The sequence below is a fragment of the Lactuca saligna genome, chromosome 8 (assembly GCF_052625555.1).
Source record: "Lactuca saligna cultivar CGN05327 chromosome 8, ASM5262555v1, whole genome shotgun sequence".
Classification (NCBI taxonomy): domain Eukaryota; kingdom Viridiplantae; phylum Streptophyta; class Magnoliopsida; order Asterales; family Asteraceae; genus Lactuca; species Lactuca saligna.
In genome coordinates this window covers 237,360,071-237,382,296 of record NC_136424.1, presented here as the reverse complement: position 1 = coordinate 237,382,296, position 22,226 = coordinate 237,360,071, and the positions used below count along the sequence as shown (strand labels likewise).

The following is a 22,226-nucleotide window of genomic DNA, read 5'->3' as shown; positions in this document are numbered from 1 at the left end:
ATGGAAATCCGGCGCACCACTGCCCCTGAAGTCCTTGAAGGACAGTGTGCGAGATCCCGACTGGCTAGAGGCCAAGTCGCTCCTGAATGCCCGTAGGCGATCCTCCATCAACTCCACGATCCCTTCCTTGATCGACCCAAAGATGATGGGGGTCGACTCAAGGATGCCCCTAGTGATCTCCGACGTGATGAACTCACGTAGCCTCTCCTCAATCGGCTTGGTGCCAGATCCCGAACCTGACCCCTCTCCTGACCCGCCATCTGTCGGTCTCGGTCGAAGTACCACCATTCTGCAAAACATCATAATAATCATTAGTGGTACTGCTACTTTCTGAGGGATCTCAACTACTTACAGGTTCCTTGGTCTCGTCTTGGCCTTCCTCGGCTCGGGTACGGATCCTCTGCTTTTAGTAGTACGGGCCCATACTACCTTCCACATCTATCCGTACCTTCTCCGAGGAATTCCTCGACTCCACCCACTCCCCTTTACTACAGCTACTCTCTGTTATTCTCATCCTAGGCTTGCCCTAGGGAAAACTCAAGTTCAACACAACTGGTCCTCAGCTGCTGTATGTCTCCTCATAATGCCAGTTAGCCACCACCTAAACACCATCACATGTGATGAGGATTAGATAATCCTTCAAGTAAAAGGTCCGTCCCTACAACGGTTGGACTCAAACAAGAGCTGCGCAATAGGGCCAGTTCCAACACTTTGGGATTATTCAACCCTGATTACATGTGGTGTGACGTGTTTACCTAGTAGCTCACTCCCATTACTCAGAATCCCACCAAGCACGAAGCAAGCAGCATTCGGATAAGGAAAAACAGACTCAAGCCAAAACTGTTCTTAGAACAAGAAGTGACACTTAACATAGGATGCTAAGCTCATACTATCAGGCATAACCTAAACAGGCTATCCTACTGCTGTCTACTCAATTCTAGCATGCAATATTCAATAAGCTGTAGCAAATAAACAGGCACATAAGGCATCACTCCTAGATCCTTAGCCTATTCTAGCATGCAATATTCATAAAGCTGATAAACATAACATAAACTTGTATGGGTACTATGGGGAATACTTACTTGAGCTCGGCCGGTCGCGCACGTCACACACTTTACTCTTTCTTGTGACTCTTTTCCGGGTTTTAAAGAACAATTTCTTTTGGAAAAATCTTTCAATCCCTCGATTTGAGTCCAAACACTCCCGAAGGCGTGTCCGAATCCCTCAAACCAGGGCTCTGATACCAACTTGTAACGACCCAATTTTTACGTCCGAAAATTTCATTTTTAAGGTATTACTTTAGAAAACATTAATAAATAAAAACATTGTTTGTTCACACCATAACACATTGCAACCATGTTCTAAAAAGCCAAACCGTACATCCCATCAAAATATCAGAGTACAATCCCAGTAAATCTCATGAGTGCGGAAACCGAAGAGTGTGTGTATAACGTGTCGCTACCGCGCCGGCTCCTTCCCCTTCGATGCAGAGGTACCTGAAAACAAAACTGTAAACGTAAGCACAAAGCTTAGTGAGTTTCCCCCAACGTACCGCATACCATACAAACACATAACATACGTACTCCCAGGCTATTCTGGGGTGCCTGACTACCCGGTACGGCCATTCTGGGGTGCCGACCTACCCATACGGCCATTCTGGGGTGCCGTCTTACCCGTGTCAAGCCATTCTGGGGTGCTGACTACCCATGTCAAGCCATTCTGGGGTGCTGACTACCCATCGGCCCTAACAACCGATTCTCGGGGACTATTTCACCCCCTACTACTACGATCACATATAACATAACAAGCCAGCATGCATACATATCATCACATACTGTCAGACGTATCTGGGGTGTCTGACTACCCTTCGGTCCTAACAACCAAACTCTACTACTATCACACACAACATATCATGCTAGCATATAACATGTTAGATAATAGCAAACTTAGATGATATCACAAAGACAATCATCTATCATACAACTCCTACTGGTGGGTCGGCATTGTGGCCTTAGACCCACTGCTACTGGAAGGTAACTCACCTCAAAGTAGCTGCTGAACTGATCGGGAACTAACTGACTGCTGCTGCTCCGGGAGTCCTCCGGCTGCAATTCCCACAACATACTCAATCAAACACTGCTAACTGTCCTTTAGGTAAAATGACCATTTTACCCCTGGTTTAGCTCTAAGCCAATGCTAGGGTCAACTTTCAGTTGACCCGACTCGCCGAGTGGATCACCACTCGCCGAGTCCCTAGCAAACCAATGTCCTGGGTCCCTGGTTCTACTCGTCGAGTCGGGCTATGACTCGACGAGTTCACCTTCAAACTGTCATTCAACTCCTTCATCCTACTCGCCGAGTTGTATGAACAACTCGTCGAGTTCATCTTCATCCGATGAACACTTTATGCTAAGACTCGCCGAGTTGTATGAACAACTCGCCGAGTCTGTTCTTGATCTATGAAGATTGCCTTGGACTCGCCGAGTCAGGGCATTGACTCGCCGAGTCCTAACATGGGTGAGTTCAGCTCCCAACTCACCGAGTCACCCCCTGTGACTCATGGCTCAACTCGACACATGATGAAGGGACCAAATCGGTGACTCGTGACCAGACTCGCCGAGTCACCTATGCGACTCGCCAAGTCGTCGCCATGCACTCCTTAAATATACCGATTTGCTCGATTCTAGTCCATGTCATTCATAGATCTGGACTTCTAGGACACGAATCACACGTAAAGTTTCCAACTTTACGTGTGGATATTCACCAATATGGATTATAGGGCTCAAAATGTCTCAAAAGGGTAGATCTAGGGCTAACAAGCCTCATGGGGCCAAAAAGCTAACAGATCTGAGCTCCTGGAGCTCAATCTTGCATAGATCCAAAGGCCAAACGCCTTATTACGACATATAATGCACATACAAACTTGGGGAATTGACCAAGAAGGACCCAAATGAAGTTTTAAGCATAGAATCAAGGGGAAAACGGGTTATACCTCAAAGGAAATGTTGAAATAACACAAAGATGGCTGATCTCCTTCTCCTCTTCTTGATCTACTCCTCTTACTCCTCAAAACCTTCAAGAACACACCAAGAACACCTCAAACTCTCAAGGAAACAAGGGAAAACGATGTAGGGGGAGTTCTGGGGGTGAATGGGGACGAGTTGGGGCGGAAAGAGAGTTTAAATAGGGTGCAAACCCTTGAAACTTAGGGTTTCATCCAGCAGCGGTGACTCGCCGAGTCCAGGATGTGGACTCGCCGAGTCGCCTACTTAAAACGTGTCCTGAGTCTCGTCCCTACTCGGCGAGTCGGACCCTATGACTCGCCGAGTCCAAGGTTAAATTGGGGCAATGCTCAAATAAAATTCACATACCAGAAACCAGGCGCTACAAATCTCCCCCACTTATTTTAGACTTCATCCTCGAAGTCTGCTGTCTGGTCCTGAAACAGCTCGGGGTAGTGCTCCATCATCTCGTCCATCGGTTCCCAAGTCCACTCTGAACCTTTGCGGTGCTGCCATTGCACCTTCACTAGCTCCACCCTCTTGTTCCTTAAATCCTTCGACTTCCTGTCGAGGATTGCGACTGGGCGCTCAATGTAGTTCAGGCTGTCATCAACTTGAATATCCTCCAAAGGTACTACTGCAGAATCGTCCACTAGGCACTTCCGCAACTGCGAAACATGGAAAGTGCTGTGGATCTGGCTAAGCTCGGCTGGCAGATCCAGCCTATATGCTACCTTGCCCACCCGGGCTAAGACCCTGAACGGTCCGATGAATCGCGGGCCCAACTTGCCCCGCTTCCTGAATCGGATGACGCCTTTCCACGGCGACACCTTCAGGAGGACCATATCCCCGACCTGGAACTCTAAATCGGATCGACGCTTGTCGGCATAATTTTTCTGCCGACTCTGAGCAGTCTGAAGCCTGCTCCGGACCTGCTGGATCCTCTCAGTCGTCTTGAGCACCACTTCGGTGCTTCCCATGACTCTCTGGCCAACCTCACCCCAGCATATCGGGGTCCTACACCTCCGTCCGTACAACATCTCGAAGGGAGGGCGGTCGATACTCGCGTGATAGCTGTTGTTGTAGGAAAACTCAGCCAAAGGAAGATAGGTATCCCAGCTACCACCGAAATCCAGAACACACGCCCGCAACATGTCCTCCAAAGTCTGGATGGTCCGCTCACTCTGACCATCTGTCTGCGGGTGAAAGGCGGTGCTGAAATGAAGACGAGTGCCTAACTCGTCATGGAATCTCTTCCAAAACCTGGAAGTAAAACGCACATCCCTGTCCGAGATCACCGATACCGGCACCCCATGCCGTGCCACAATCTCCCTGATATAGATGTCGGCCAATTTCTCGGCCGATATGCTCTCCTGAATCGGAATAAAGTGAGCACTCTTGGTCAATCTATCCACGATGACCCAAATCGAATCCACTCCACGTGCGGTCCTGGGAAGCTTCGTGATAAAATCCATCGAGATATCTTCCCATTTCCACAGTGGAATATCCAACGGCTGCATCTTGCCATGCGGTCTCTGATGTTCGGCCTTGACCTTCCTGCAGGTCAAACATCGCTCGACATACCATGCCACATCTCGCTTCATGCAGGGCCACCAATAGTCTAGACGAAGATCCCTATACATCTTCGTCGCCCCGGGATGAATAGAGAATCGGGACTTGTGTGCCTCCTCCATCAAAATCTGGCGCACGCCTCCGTGATACGGCACCCACACCCTATGGTGTAGTGTCAATAACCCTCGGCTATCATAATCGAAGGAGGAAGCCTGACCTACTACACGCTCGCTCTTCCGATGCTCCTCCTTGATAGCCTCCTGTTGAGCCTCCCGAATCTGCTCCAACAGGGGAGTCACCACAGTCATCCTCAAACAGGCGTCCCTGATCGGCGCCGTCTTGCGGCTAAGCGCATCGGCCACCACATTGGCCTTCCCCGGGTGGTAAAGGATCTCGCAATCATAATCCTTCACCACATCCAACCACCGACGCTGCCTCATGTTCAGATTCGGCTGATCCATGAGGTACCTCAAGCTCTTGTGGTCCGTGTAGATGGTACACCGAACCCCATAGAGGTAATGTCGCCAAATCTTGAGGGCAAATACCACCGCCCCCAACTCCAAATCGTGCGTCGGGTAGTTCGCCTCGTGAGGCTTGAGCTGCCTCGAAGCGTACGCAATGACATGCCCCCTTTGCATCAGCACCGCGCCCAACCCAGAAATGGACGCATCACAATAAACCACGAAATCCTCTACGCCCTCTGGCAGGGCTAAGATCGGCGCCTCACACAATCGCTGTCTCAGCGTCTCAAATGCAGCCTGCTGCTCGGGTCCCCACCGAAAGACCACGGCTTTCTTCGTCAGCCGCGTCAGGGGCACGGCTATCTTGGAGAAATCCTGGATAAATCTCCGATAGTAGCCTGCCAATCCCAGGAAGCTCCGAATCTCAGATGGAGACTTCGGAACCTCCCATCTCATCACGGCCTCGACCTTGGCCGGATCGACCAGAATCCCATTCTGGTTGACGAGGTGTCCCAGAAATTGCACCTCGCACAACCAAAACTCACACTTGGAGAACTTGGCATACAAGCTCTCCCTCCTCAGGGTCTCCAACACCTCTCTCAAATGCTCCTCATGTTCCTCCCGGGTCTTGGAATAAACCAAGATATCATCGATAAAGACTATCACAGACCGGTCCAGCATCGGTCTGCATACACGGTTCATGAGGTCCATGAACGCGGCAGGAGCATTGGTGAGCCCAAACGGCATCACCACGAACTCGTAATGGCCATAGCGCGTCCGAAACGCGGTCTTCTGCATATCTTCCTCCCTGACCCTCATCTGATGATAACCCGAACGCAAATCAATCTTGGAGAACCAAGATGCGCCCTGAAGCTGGTCAAAGAGGTCATCAATCCTCGGAAGCGGGTAACGGTTCTTCACCGTTACCTTGTTCAGCTCCCGATAATCTATACACATCCGATGCGACCCATCCTTCTTCTTCACAAAAAGAATCGGGGCTCCCCAGGGCGAACTGCTCGGCCGAATAAATCCCTTGTCCAGCAGCTCCTGCAGCTGCGTAGACAACTCCTGCATCTCGGGAGGAGCCAACCGATATGGTGCTTTAGCTATCGGAGCCGCACCGGGAATGAGGTCAATCCTGAACTCCACCTGTCGCTCCGGAGGTATCCCAGGTAGTTCCTCCGGGAAAACATCAGCAAAATCTCGAACCACCGGGACCTCGCTCACGGTCGCCTTACCCGCCTCCCGGGTGTCCATCATGTACGCGACATAACCCGCGCATCCCTGCTGAAGGTAGCGCCTAGCCCTCGCTGCTGAACATACAGTGGGTCCACACTGCGGCCGCTCTCCATGAATCACTAACTCTCCCCCGCTTGGGGCCCTGACTCGCACTAGCTGCTGTGCGCAATCTATCACTGCCCCATTAGGGCTCAACCAATCCATACCAATAATCACCTTGTTCCCACGCAATGGAATGGGAACCAAGTCTACCAGGTAACACTCCTCAAACAGTCGCAGAACACAATCTCGAAACACCATCGATGCTCGCACCGATCGATCGTCAGCAATCTCTACCTCTAACGGGCAATCTAACTCGCCTGAAGTCTCATAAAATCTCTTGCTAAGAGCAAGAGAAACGAACGATCGGGATGCACCCGAGTTGAACAATACCTGAACCGGGATGCCGTTCACATGGAACGATCCTAATACACATGTATACACACGGAGCACATATCAATATCATAACAACGAAAAATAGAAGATAGAAGGGAGGAATCATACCCGTCACCACATCGGGCGCGGCGCGTGCCTCCTCAGCAGTCAACTGAAATGCCCGACTCCTCACCACTGGAGCCTCTGCCTTGCCCTGACGGCCATCCGTGATCCGCAGGGTCGCCGGAGCTGGCGCCTTCACTGGCGCTGAAACTGTCAACATGGGGCAATTGGCCTTCTTGTGGCCCCTCTGGTTGCAGTGGAAACACAGCAACTCCGATGTCTGAATAACTGTCGCAGGAGCAGTGCAATCCCTGCTGATATGCCCAAACTTGCCGCACTTGTAGCAGCCTGACGATCCCATCCTGCACGCCCCCTCGTGCGGCCTGCCGCACCTCCTGCAGCGGCTCGGTCCCGACTGGCCTTTTGGCCTCCCATCTGATCCCTTGGGCTTCTTCCCCGAAGCCCCTGATGCCTGACCATCCTCAGGTTTCCGTTTCCAGATGTGCTCCAAATCTATCTCTCTCTCTCTCTAGCCCTGGCAATCATGGAGTCCAGGGTAGGGCAAGCCGAAAAGCTGACATGCTCCCGAATGTCAGCTCGTAGCATATCATGGTAACGAGTCCTCCTCATATCCTCGTCGCCTGCATACTGGGGCACCAATAAAGCCCTCTCCCGAAACTTGGCGGTGATCTCCGCCATGGTCTCTGTCGTCTGCCTCATGTCTAGAAACTCCCTGGCCAGCTGCTGAAGCTCGACCGCTGGCGCAAACTCTGCCCTGAACCTAGCCACAAAGTCCGACCAGGTCATTGCCTCGATAGTCGAGGCTCCCAACGAGTCACCCACTGATTCCCACCAATCTCGGGCCCGGTCCCGCAAACACCCTGCTGCGTACCTCACCTTCGACCCCTCGGGGCAGAAGCTGGTCAACTGGGCGGACTCGATATCCGTAATCCATCGCCTGGCGACAATGGGGTCCTTCACCCCATGGAAATCCGGCGCACCACTGCCCCTGAAGTCCTTGAAGGACAGTGTGCGAGATCCCGACTGGCTAGAGGCCAAGTCGCTCCTGAATGCCCGTAGGCGATCCTCCATCAACTCCACGATCCCTTCCTTGATCGACCCAAAGATGATGGGGGTCGACTCAAGGATGCCCCTAGTGATCTCCGACGTGATGAACTCACGTAGCCTCTCCTCAATCGGCTTGGTGCCAGATCCCGAACCTGACCCCTCTCCTGACCCGCCATCTGTCGGTCTCGGTCGAAGTACCACCATTCTGCAAAACATCATAATAATCATTAGTGGTACTGCTACTTTCTGAGGGATCTCAACTACTTACAGGTTCCTTGGTCTCGTCTTGGCCTTCCTCGGCTCGGGTACGGATCCTCTGCTTTCAGTAGTACGGGCCCATACTACCTTCCACATCTATCCGTACCTTCTCCGAGGAATTCCTCGACTCCACCCACTCCCCTTTACTACAGCTACTCTCTGTTATTCTCATCCTAGGCTTGCCCTAGGGAAAACTGAAGTTCAACACAACTGGTCCTCAGCTGCTGTAGGTCTCCTCATAATGCCAGTTAGCCACCACCTAAACACCATCACATGTGATGAGGATTAGATAATCCTTCAAGTAAAAGGTCCGTCCCTACAACGGTTGGACTCAAACAAGAGCTGCGCAATAGGGCCAGTTCCAACACTTTGGGATTATTCAACCCTGATTACATGTGGTGTGACGTGTTTACCTAGTGGCTCACTCCCATTACTCAGAATCCCACCAAGCACGAAGCAAGCAGCATTCGGATAAGGAAAAACAGACTCAAGCCAAAACTGTTCTTAGAACAAGAAACGACACATAACATAGGATGCTAAGCTCATACTATCAGGCATAACATAAACAGGCTATCCTACTGCTGTCTACTCAATTCTAGCATGCAATATTCAATAAGCTGTAGCAAATAAACAGGCACATAAGGCATCACTCCTAGATCCTTAGCCTATTCTAGCATGCAATATTCATAAAGCTGATAAACATAACATAAACTTGTATGGGTACTATGGGGAATACTTACTTGAGCTCGGCCGGTCGCGCACGTCACACACTTTACTCTTTCTTGTGACTCTTTTCCGGGTTTTAAAGAACAATTTCTTTTGGAAAAATCTTTCAATCCCTCGATTTGAGTCCAAACACTCCCGAAGGCGTGTCCGAATCCCTCAAACCAGGGCTCTGATACCAACTTGTAACGACCCAATTTTTACGTCCGAAAATTTCATTTTTAAGGTATTACTTTAGAAAACATTAATAAATAAAAACATTGTTTGTTCACACCATAACACATTGCAACCATGTTCTAAAAAGCCAAACCGTACATCCCATCAAAATATCAGAGTACAATCCCAGTAAATCTCATGAGTGCGGAAACCGAAGAGTGTGTGTATAACGTGTCGCTACCGCGCCGGCTCCTTCCCCTTCGATGCAGAGGTACCTGAAAACAAAACTGTAAACGTAAGCACAAAGCTTAGTGAGTTTCCCCCAACGTACCGCATACCATACAAACACATAACATACGTACTCCCAGGCTATTCTGGGGTGCCTGACTACCCGGTACGGCCATTCTGGGGTGCCGACCTACCCATACGGCCATTCTGGGGTGCCGTCTTACCCGTGTCAAGCCATTCTGGGGTGCTGACTACCCATGTCAAGCCATTCTGGGGTGCTGACTACCCATCGGCCCTAACAACCGATTCTCGGGGACTATTTCACCCCCTACTACTACGATCACATATAACATAACAAGCCAGCATGCATACATATCATCACATACTGTCAGACGTATCTGGGGTGTCTGACTACCCTTCGGTCCTAACAACCAAACTCTACTACTATCACACACAACATATCATGCTAGCATATAACATGTTAGATAATAGCAAACTTAGATGATATCACAAAGACAATCATCTATCATACAACTCCTACTGGTGGGTCGGCATTGTGGCCTTAGACCCACTGCTACTGGAAGGTAACTCACCTCAAAGTAGCTGCTGAACTGATCGGGAACTAACTGACTGCTGCTGCTCCGGGAGTCCTCCGGCTGCAATTCCCACAACATACTCAATCAAACACTGCTAACTGTCCTTTAGGTAAAATGACCATTTTACCCCTGGTTTAGCTCTAAGCCAATGCTAGGGTCAACTTTCAGTTGACCCGACTCGCCGAGTGGATCACCACTCGCCGAGTCCCTAGCAAACCAATGTCCTGGGTCCCTGGTTCTACTCGTCGAGTCGGGCTATGACTCGACGAGTTCACCTTCAAACTGTCATTCAACTCCTTCATCCTACTCGCCGAGTTGTATGAACAACTCGTCGAGTTCATCTTCATCCGATGAACACTTTATGCTAAGACTCGCCGAGTTGTATGAACAACTCGCCGAGTCTGTTCTTGATCTATGAAGATTGCCTTGGACTCGCCGAGTCAGGGCATTGACTCGCCGAGTCCTAACATGGGTGAGTTCAGCTCCCAACTCACCGAGTCACCCCCTGTGACTCATGGCTCAACTCGACACATGATGAAGGGACCAAATCGGTGACTCGTGACCAGACTCGCCGAGTCACCTATGCGACTCGCCGAGTCGTCGCCATGCACTCCTTAAATATACCGATTTGCTCGATTCCAGTCCATGCCATTCATAGATCTGGACTTCTAGGACACGAATCACACGTAAAGTTTCCAACTTTACGTGTGGATATTCACCAATATGGATTATAGGGCTCAAAATGTCTCAAAAGGGTAGATCTAGGGCTAACAAGCCTCATGGGGCCAAAAAGCTAACAGATCTGAGCTCCTGGAGCTCAATCTTGCATAGATCCAAAGGCCAAACGCCTTATTACGACATATAATGCACATACAAACTTGGGGAATTGACCAAGAAGGACCCAAATGAAGTTTTAAGCATAGAATCAAGGGGAAACGGGTTATACCTCAAAGGAAATGTTGAAATAACACAAAGATGGCTGATCTCCTTCTCCTCTTCTTGATCTACTCCTCTTACTCTTCAAAACCTTCAAGAACACACCAAGAACACCTCAAACTCTCAAGGAAACAAGGGAAAACGATGTAGGGGGAGTTCTGGGGGTGAATGGGGACGAGTTGGGGCGGAAAGAGAGTTTAAATAGGGTGCAAACCCTTGAAACTTAGGGTTTCATCCAGCAGCGGTGACTCGCCGAGTCCAGGATGTGGACTCGCCGAGTCACCTACTTAAAACGTGTCCTGAGTCTCGTCCCTACTCGGCGAGTCGGACCCTATGACTCGCCGAGTCCAAGGTTAAATTAGGGCAATGCTCAAATAAAATTCACATACCAGAAACCAGGCGCTACATATAAATATACTAATACACACTGGGATGAGGTTGTATGTAGTATGAAGATTGTTTGTAGATCGTTAAAACGATTGTTAGTGTCTATCATACAAATACTAAATAGTTTGCTTCCCAAAAATATGTTAAAATTTACTTTTATTATAAGCAAGTAACATGGGTACTCGTACTAAATTTCAAGTATCAGGTCTCACGCGAAGCATATCGGTAACATTATTGACCATGTTTTGCACAACTTGTTTCATTAAAAATTCCAAGTTTTATAAAGATTTCTTGTTATAAAACTCACGGAGTCAAAACCTGTGGAACTCACCAACAATTTTTTTTGACGTATTTTAAAAATATATATTCTCAGGTAACTAAGGAGCCGAAGGTAGGACATCGGTTCTCAGGAAATTATAGTTCCTTTCTTTTGGGAATAATCTTGTTGTTTTTATTTATTGTTGTGTGTTTAAACTATGAATATGTAATTTTAATTTCAACACTTTAAGGTTTGTAATATATTGATTTGAATATGCTAAGTGTTCGATATATGTGGTTGACTTGTGATCCAATTGTTATCGTCGCAACCCCAACATTTTCCGCCGTTGGTCGGGATGTGACACGAAGATTTTCCTTTCGTCCTGTCATGTGACGAGAGCAACCACTATCGATATACCATTGATCATCATATTGCTCGTCACACAAAACTTGCAATTAATAAAAGAATTTAGATCCTCAATGTTGTTTGGGTCCTTGGTTATTAGTTTGAAGAATATTGTGAAACGAAGATCCTTTAATCCAATTATGAACTTTAGAATTGAGACTATCAACTAAGTCTACTTCATTAGTCCTAGGCACAGAAAAGGAAATTTTTATTTGATTTAAAATCTTCATTGACTTTTTCCTTCTCCTTCTCAGCTTGTTTCACAATAGTTGATGCCTTTGGCAGAGCTTTCCATTATTTGACAGAAATATTCAACTCTTGTGAGGATGAACTTGCTTTCGATGAGTCATACAAATACTTCTCGTATTCTTCCTAAATCATTTCTTGTGAAAATTTTGAAGATTGAAATTTCTTTCCTTTTCCTTCCAACCAATGATTGACGTTCTTCACATTTCTTTTCCCTTTAACAAATGAATATTTGACAGATTGTTTCGAAGGTGGATTTGGAAAAGAAGTTGGATTAGGCTTGAAAGACTCGAACTTCCATCCTTGAACTTGTAACTTCTCAATGTTTCTTGGATGTTTTTATGCTGAAATATGGGGAGTAAAACGATTTTGATAACCAACATTATTTCTTTGTAAAACAGATTGAGGTTTCACGAATTGTTTTGGATGAGAAACTTTATGAAAATTCGTTTGTGCATTTGAGTGAAAAAAAATTTCGTTGAAAATTAGTTCGAGAAAACCTTTGAGTTGATGAATTCCTATGAAAGTTCCTGTTTGGGTTGGTTTTCACATAATTCTCATGAAAAGATGTTTGAACATTAAAATGTGAGGTTGATTTTGAAACAGAGTTCTTGTTGACAAAAGTCTCTTTTCGTGATTTTTGAGTAAACAAATTCTTTGATGCTGAATTTTGATTTAGCTTATTTACTTGTTTCTTTTCAAGAGACATCTGAACATTTTTAGACATCTTCTGTTCAGAAAATTTGTTAAACAAAGCACTTGGTTTCTTTCGAGACTTCATGTTATTCTAAAATAGTTTCTTTCTAGCTTGTCTCTTTGAAATGTTGTTATCTTTCAAAACCTTGTCAACTTGATCTTTAAACGCCTGAGAATTGATTTTGACATTTTTAGAAACAACTTCATCTTGCTTAGAAACATCTTATACTTTTTCAGATTTTTCAACCCAAACTTGTTTTGATTTTTCAAGATTTTCAGTTACTTTGACATTTGTTGGTTTTCCAGACCAGTTTCGACTTGGTTTTTGACGTTGAAAGGTGTAAGAATTTTTGGTGAGGTTATTTTCAATTGTGCTTTCATTTGAAAAGAACTGTCATTTGACATGTTCTTGTTATCTTCTTCAACTAACTTGTTAATTTTAGGTTTGATGTTATCAACATTCCCACATGTGAAAAACACCTGATTCGGGAAAATGACATCATCTGTGCATTTAAAATTTTGATACACAACCTTATTTGTTTCAAGATAATGAGCACCTTTTTCTTTCATAACTTTATCGAATTTGTCTGTTTCTCCATACACTTGATCTTCAACTATTCGAGGTATGACTTTTTCTTTTGAAACTTTAGGAACAGTTGTTTCTGTTGGAACTTCATCATCATCACCACTATTTGTTTGACTATCTTCGCCAGTCACACGATTATGATCACAAGTTTTCGAAGTTGAAGGTTGATCAATGTCAATTTTAACCTCAGAATCTTTACATTTTTCTTTGCCTTTAACCATTGAAGTGACATTAATGACAGACAATTGAGAACAATCAATAACTTCCTCTTCCTCAATTTCACTGATTTTGCTAATATTATCAGAATTATCTTCAAGATCAACAAAATTAGATAGAGTCAGATTTCGAATTCTCAGTTCTTTTCAAAATCTTGAGTTGTTCATATTTGGTCAAAGTATCATTCACAATTTCAACTAATTCATTTGCATCCAAATATTCATCTATTTTCATAATTCCATAAGCAAACCTATTGTAAGAAACTCTATCGAATTCAGCTATAGTCTTTTTACAATCATAGGGCATACAATCAATCTTTTCTCTTTCAAAAACTAAAAATGGTAACAACTTCCTATGTTGTTCTTTGCTTATTTCAGAAGAGTGATGTAAAATAGTCAACTTAGCATACAATCTTTTTGTCGAATTATAGTATATGCTTCTTTGTGCTAACAGAATTTTAACATCACTATTCAAATTGTCTCTATCACACATAAGATTGGTTTTTTTTTCAATTCTAGATATTCTACTTTCATTTTTTTTCGAATCCAACTACTTCTGAATCTCTAGTAATTGTGTACTAGATTTCTTATCAAAATAAGCAACAGTATAATCAAAAGCAATTAATTCAGAATCATAAGCAATCAAAGGAATATTGAAAGACTGAAGTATAGAACGTACCTTTGTGGTCATTGGTGATTTATCTCCTTTGGTTGTCACAAAACAACGACCAATCATGTTCCCTTCATCTTCTTCCTCAAACATCGCATACATCGCTCCATGCGTAGGATTATGCATCTCTTCATCTTCTAAACATGACGACCATATCTGATAAGTATCATCTTCATTCTCTTCTCCTCTCACCATCAATGACAACTCTTTCGCTTTTTCTCTCACCTCTTCCAAACGTTCGACATAGTAAGCTTCATCTTTGATCTTACTCTTCTTCTATTCTTTCTTTCGAAGCACACAATCACTCTCCATGTGATTTGCACCATGACAGTAGTGAGAGTCGACACCAGAGTCTCCTTTGAGTTTTTTTAAACTTCCGAATCTTCAAACTTTGATTCTTTCTTTTCAAACTTCTTTACCTCATTCACTTTTCCAGCAAAATTCACTTTTGTTTCTCCATTCCTTACTTTCGAATTAAATGGATTTTTATAAAATTTCCTCACTTTATTGTTCGAGTAGAAAGAAATGGCTTCATCATCTGAGTTGACAATTAGACCTACATCATAAGAACTCTCTTTTTTAGTAAATTCTTTCTCAGATACTTTCAAAACTAAAGCAAGTGGTCCTCCCAAGATTATCTTCGATTCTTCAGCCATTTCAAGAACTTCTGGATCATGAGTTTTCAGCAGGTTGTAAAGATCATTAAGAGTTGAAGTATCGAAGCTCTGTTGAGCTTTCACCATTAGACTGACATTCCGCCATTCTTTTCTTAGTCCCATAATAAAGGTGAGATTAAATTCCATGGTTGACCTTGTAATTCCATTATAATTGCATTTGCAGATGAGTTCATTGAAGCGATCATAATAAAGCTCAATAGATTCACCTTCCTTTTGTTTGAACTCTTTCAATTCAACCAAACAATGCTTCACATAATTGATTTTCATCTTTTCACTCCCTTGAAACTTCACTTTGAGAGTATTCCAGATTTCTTTTGCTAATTTACAAGTTCAAACTTAGTTATAAACAACTGGAGGTAGAGCACCACAAAGCTCTCTCATACACCTCTTCTCATTCTTCTTATGTCTTGCAGTTTGATCAGAAACACTTTGAGATGAAGCAGATGAACCAATATTTTGAACATTCATTGGAGGAATAATGTTTCGATTAATACAATCTCAGAGCTGTTCATCTAGTCCATTCAAGTAGTCTTCCATGTGATCAGCCCATTGATCATAATATTCTGGAATAAGCATAGGAATCTTTGTTGAAGATTTTAGCAAATGAGAAAAAGACATCATCGTGTTCATATTAAAACTTGCCATTGATGTACGGATGAGTTCTCATAAAAGCTTCTGAAATTTGAGAAATAAGGAATGAATTGTCCAGAAAAAGCAAACAGAACACTCGATTAAACAAATAAGTTGAAGAATCGAATCACAACTGAAGATCAAACATGATTTTCAGTATCAAAAGTGCGGAAACTTTTGAATCTAAATCAAGACTCAAAATACGATCGATACAAGATGAAAATCAGATCATTGCAGTATGATTCCTGCTCTGATACCAATTGTAGTAGTCATTTAATCGACTTATGAAACGAGATTAGAATCGAAATGAATCAAGAACACATAGAGTAAATATAATCTGGTTTCAGTTCTATTAAGCTTTCACTATACAAAAGATTACAGACAGAAGAATAGCAAAAGTTCTCTTTATCTTATGTATATTATCCTATTTATAGGAAAACAAGAAAGCACACAAAAAAATACAAAGGACTAAAACATTACAACTTCGAAATTACTATGCCTTTGTAATAACATTACATCACTTTCAAATACAAAATAACCTTCTACACCTTACAACATACTTCGACTCTAACAATAAAGTTTCATATTTCTTCCTCAACAAGTATTTAGTCAATATTATTATGTTTGAGTAATAACACAACATTTAGACATATTAATCTTTTTAGAAGACATTTGTGTTTTAAGTAGTGAGAATATTGTTCTTAGACAAGTTTGAATTGAAATAACAAACTTGTATTTTCCATTTATTATCTTAATTGTGTTATTATTATTTTAAATTCCATTTAAAATTTAAAAAACCAGACTAGATTGTTAGTATAATATTTGTATTCAAAAATGTTATTAAAAGCAACAAAATAATACTTATTTTTGTAGTTAAATAGTGACATAAAAAGAGTATCGCTAAAACTTACATGTACTATAGTGACATAGTAGAAAAGTGGTATAAAAACCTAATAAGGCGGGCACAACCAAAAGTATCACTAAAGGCCTTTAGTGTCGGCCACAAAAATCGCATCATGAGCATAAAACATGTAAGAGACATAGAGATAAGGATCTGAATAAAAAGAAATCCCAGAGAAAAGATCCCGATCAACCACTCTCTGAAAACAACTTGAAGCTTCTCCATTTTTTTCTATAAAAATGCATTTCTTCAGTAGTTGATCTGTTAACGAGAATCGAGTCCCTTGATGATTGGAAGCAAACTTGAATCCAACCCTCCACTTAGAACCGAACCCCATCCAATCTAACACATCATCTATAAAATCATATCTCACTCAATCATAAGATTTTTCAAAATGTAATATAAAAACCATGGTTGTTTTCCACTTCAATTTATACCATGAAATGATCTTATTCATAATAAAATGATAATCAAATATAAGTCTGCCTCTAATAAGAATAGACCCCTCTCCACTCACCAACCCATCTACCAACAACGTTAACCGATTAGCAAAAATCTTACCCAAAATCATGTATAAGCAACCAATAAGATTGGTCAAAACATATTCGAAAATTATTTACAAGTATCCAATTTCAAATTCTCGCTTGACCTCCATCAAATCATAACAATGTAATATATATATATATATATATATATATATATATATATATATATATATATATATATATATATATATATATATATATATATATATATATATATATATATGGGTGAGATCAGTTGAGAACTTATAGTTTCCAAAAAATCCAAAAACTAAAAGTGGACCATTAGATCAAAACTAATTCATTAAGGGCATGATCGAAATCTTATCAATCTCATTTAATGTTTAATTTTGTGTGTTATTGTAAATATTAATAGAAATGTCTAAACAATTACATAATAAATCAAATTTTCGAATTTAAAAAAAAAAAATAGTTTTTTTCAATTTTTTTTTTAAAAGGCAGATTTGTTAAGTTTTTATAGAAAAGATTAATTTCTGGAAAAAAAAATGAAAAATTATTTTTTTAATAAATTGTAAATTTTTTAAAAGCATTTAAAAACCAATAAAATTAAAAAAAATTGAATAGTTGAAAAATATCATTTTTAACCAAAAAAATCAACATTTTAGGTACATTTATGCATATTTTTACAAATGCATATATATATATATATATATATATATATATATATATATATATATATGTGTGTGTGTGTGTGTGTGTGTGTGTGCATATTTAATATACTTTACTTTTTGTAAGGATATTATAAGAAAATTCACTTTATTTACTAATATATAATTACGATACAATAAATATTTTATTCGATACAAAATAATATATAAAGAAAAAAAATGCTACAAAAATTCAAAGCGTTTTCATGTCAATATTTCCATATTTTCTTCAATTTATCATTCTCACTTCTTCATTATTCACCATAATTTCTTCCAAATCTACAAGAAAATTAAAAAGAAATTAATTGATGAAAAAACACTCACAAAAATACATATGTGATTTACATGTGAATCACATATAATTCATATGTGAATTACATGTAATTCATATGTGATTTAAATGTGATTTACATATGAATCACATGTAATTCATATGTGAATTACATATGAATCATATGTAATTCATATGTGAGTTACATGTGAATCACATGTAATTCATATGTGAATTACATATGAATAACATGTAATTTATATGTGAATTACATGTGAATATGAATTACATGTGATTCATATGTGAAATACATGTGTATCAAATGTGATTCATATGTGATTTACATATGAATCACATGTAATTCATATGTGAATTACATATGATTTACATGTGAATCACATGTAATTCACATATGAATCACAATTCATATATGACTTACATATGATTAATTCTAGATCACATATGATAAAATTATTTTTATTAGAATGCAAAGACAAGGGTAGTCATTTGAATAATCTATATATAAGGTCATTAATCATGATTAAAATCATAACATGTGCTCATTTCACATGTTTTTGTTATGTTTTTCATTGTAAGCATGTTTAAGGTATGGTGAGAAAATAAATTCCAAAATTAACCATCTAGAAAGCAACCTAAATTTGCAACCTAATCATGTCATATGCTAGTTTGATTGTCCTACATAACTGACAACCAGAAAATAAACAAATATGGCATGAACATTTTTAGTATCATTAATTAATGAAACTAATTATAAAGCATTAGGACAATTACTAGTTTGTATGTCAATGCATTCTAATAATTCGCATGAAGATATTTATTGAAAACAATCAAAGCTAAAAGGTTAAAATGCATATAATCAATCTATTCATCCTCTATTGGGTTATAAGTCCTAAGATAATAAACACTTTTTTTAATCACAAACTTACCGATGATTCTCTTCTCAGCTCAGTATACACTTGTGTAAGTTTGTCCAAATCAACATCATGCAATTTTGGGAAAACATGTAATTTTGCAAACGTGATGTACTTCTTCAGCATATCTTGAGGAAGTATCTGAATAAAAAACAAACTTTAATAAATCAAAAACACACAAAACCTAATGGTAATTGTGGTATGATACTGGTAACTCAAGATACATCATCATGATAGAGGCATCAATGTCTTCTTCGGAATTATTCATGGATTTGTGATAAAGCTGGAAAAAAAACTCAAACAAAAAGTTTTTTTTTTACCAGAACCAAGAGAAGGGCCACTGGAACTAATATTATTGATAACATAAATACAGCCACCAAGAAAAAAAAACCTGCAATGAAACCCTACCATCAAAATGTAATGAAAAATTTTCTAGTAGAACCTCCATTAAATAAGAAACATGATTTAAGATGTATAAGTTGTCAAACAGATGATTTCTTGTATCCCAAATGGATATATGCAAATATACTAATATACTCATTCAAAATGAGATATGAACTAGGGTGTTGGGTTGAAAGATATATAGAGTAGAATCACCTACAACATTTTAGATACTTGAAATGATTGTATATGGAGGCAACATTGATTATCTTGATTCTTAAATACTCAAACCAGTGTTCTATGTTTTAATTAGAAGCAAGTTACTTTGATCAAGTGAATTGGACTTGGCAATTGGAAAGTTTACAATTGCTTGCAAAACCAATTTGCAATCCTAAAACATTATATGGCATTTGAAGAACATCTACGCACTCATGGAGATCCTAAGACTAATTTTAACAGTAACAAATGGTCAAATGTCTAATTCTCGTTTGGAAAATCGCCAACAAGGTAAAGCTATAATATTATGGACATCCCAAAATCCAAATACTTACAAATGGGTGAGAGAGTATATGATCAAAAAAGTTCATATCTCTTCTTCCCGTTAGAGTCCCTTCATACTGAAAAACCTAGTAATTCTTGAAATACAAAATTAGCATTTACGCTTCTAGTTTTATTACATAAGAGCTAGCGGGTATATCGTGCCAATTTTTGTATAATCTAATAGCAAAAGTGTTTCCTATCAATAACCAAACTTATCCTCATCGATTTCAAGGTGAAATGGACCAATTTGACCAATGAAATCTTCAAATGAACTCAAATCTCGGAATGAATTTAGTAACAATTACTTCACTTTGTTAATTACTCGTGCAAAAGAACATAATAGTTTGTAAAAATTCAAACCACTACATGTATTGATAAAGATGAAGATGATTAATGTGATAAAGTTGAAGTATTGTTGAAGTTCTCGAGGCTGGGAGGAATTCAGAATGACTTGTTATTGGAAGAGGAGACGTTGGGCGGAAGTAGTCGAAAGAACCTTCACCGGAGAATGTACAATCGGAGCTGCAGTTGTGGTTGTGGTAGTTCCACCGAGTAGAGTCACCAGTCGATGATCGTTAATTTGAGATGATGTACCGATACCTAAATGAATTTCCATGGTTATATGCTTGACTTTAAGATCTTAAGAGATGATCAATGATGACAAATTGATGCTTACAAACACTTGATGGATCATTAATGATCGATCTCGATGAATCAATGATCATGAATCAGACGATTTAGGGCTTCGAATATTGCAAGCGGAGATGAACACGAACGATGTCGATCTGTAGGTTCGTAAATTCTTCGTCGATGATATGGATATTAATGATTATTGATTGGTAGCCAATGTTGATTATCGATGGACATAGAGGTGGACCGATTGAGGGAGGATGGAGACGAGGGGAAGAGATACGTTGTAGAGGTGGGGCGGAGAGAGAGAGAGAGAGAGAGAGAGAGAGAGAGAGAGATCTGATTAGGAATGGTCGTCAGGAGACGTATGTGTATAATTCAATTTCTATAACCCTAAATCCCCATGATTCCATTTAATTTCGATGCCCCCATCCCTTCATTTTTCCACTTATTTACAAAAATGAAACAATGCATCTTAACCATCCATTTTTTGGATCCAACGATCCACTTTTGTTTTTCGGGTTCTCGGGAAACTATGAGTTCTTAAATGATCTTTCCTCTCTCTCTCTCTCTAATATATATATATATATATATATATATATATATATATATATATATATATATATATATATATATATATATATATATATATATATATATATAAACTTATTCAACGGTATAAAAAAAATTATTACGATGTACTACTTCATGTACTATTTGTAATAAACTACTAGTATGCTATTATGTAACAATATAACTAAAGTAATAAGATAGGATGGTAAAAAAGAAGATGTTTATTATCATGTACGACTTGATGTATCATTTACGCGTTAACTAAACGTTAGTTCATTCGTAAATAAACTGCTTCTAAAATTTTATTACGCGGGGACAAATAAAGTTTAATAATATATAATCTGCAAACAGAGAGAACGAAATTTTTAGGAAAAGTTATTGATATTTTATAAAATGTAAAACTGAAGTTGAACGAGTTTAAAAACACACTATCAACGACAAGAATTATAAAATTTAGCATTAAGCAACATTTTCACATGTAAGGCCTCTTTGACATGTAGGAGAAGGTCTGTTTGAACTTAATATCAGCGAGTTCCACGTTATCAAGTTCTTTTACTTTTATAAGTTTGATTATTGTATGTAAAATGACTTATATTTAAGACAAAATTAAATAAATTGTCCATGTGGTTTCCTAAACCTCAAAAATTGTCTTTGTTAATTTGTTTTAATGAATATGGTTCATATGTTTTTAAAACTTGCAAGAATGATCCCTTTTCTTAACAAAGTTAATTTTCATCTCTTAGTTTGATGGTAATTTGGTATTTTCACTTTGGATCTTTTCTAACCTTTTACATATTTAAATGTCATTTTTGTTAACACGGTTAATTTTCATCTCTTATTATGAAACATGCATAAAATTTAGCATGAAAACATAAATAAAGTTAGGTTAAAAAGTAGATAAACTTTAATTGGACACGTGCATAAAAAACAAGTAAGTTTTTTTTTTAAAAATAAAATTAAGGAATGGAAGTTATAAATTCACGTCAAAATGTTGATCATCTTGAATTCATACCGAAACATATATTAAAATAAACACGTAAAAAATGAATTTTTTTTTGTTATCAAACGAAAATTATTAAGAAAAATCAATATATATATATATATATATATATATATATATATATATATATATATATATATATAAACTACGGGGGATAAGCACAAACGTTCTATAAATGGAGGTGTGAAATTAAGATTTTATAAGTTTAAAGGGTTAAAGTGACATTTTAAAAAAAAATAAAAGGTACGGAAAAGTCACAAAATTATAAACATTAAATAAAAACAACAATACATCAACAATC

The 22,226-nt window shown here is 39.9% G+C and overlaps 2 long non-coding RNA genes across 2 annotated transcripts; both read right to left on the bottom strand.

The window, feature by feature from the left end:
* Nucleotides 1-241: 241 nt before the first annotated feature.
* LOC145008859 (uncharacterized) lies at nucleotides 242-3,112 on the bottom strand. Its single transcript, XR_013663679.1, has 3 exons — nucleotides 2,993-3,112; nucleotides 2,043-2,105; nucleotides 242-289 (listed from the first exon to the last, which is right to left on the bottom strand). It is a non-coding gene; the product is annotated as an uncharacterized LOC145008859 (long non-coding RNA).
* A 4,864-nt stretch (nucleotides 3,113-7,976) lies between these two features.
* On the bottom strand, nucleotides 7,977-10,793 carry LOC145008858 (uncharacterized). Its single transcript, XR_013663678.1, has 3 exons — nucleotides 10,727-10,793; nucleotides 9,778-9,840; nucleotides 7,977-8,024 (listed from the first exon to the last, which is right to left on the bottom strand). It is a non-coding gene; the product is annotated as an uncharacterized LOC145008858 (long non-coding RNA).
* Between the last annotated feature and the right edge of the window lie 11,433 nt (nucleotides 10,794-22,226).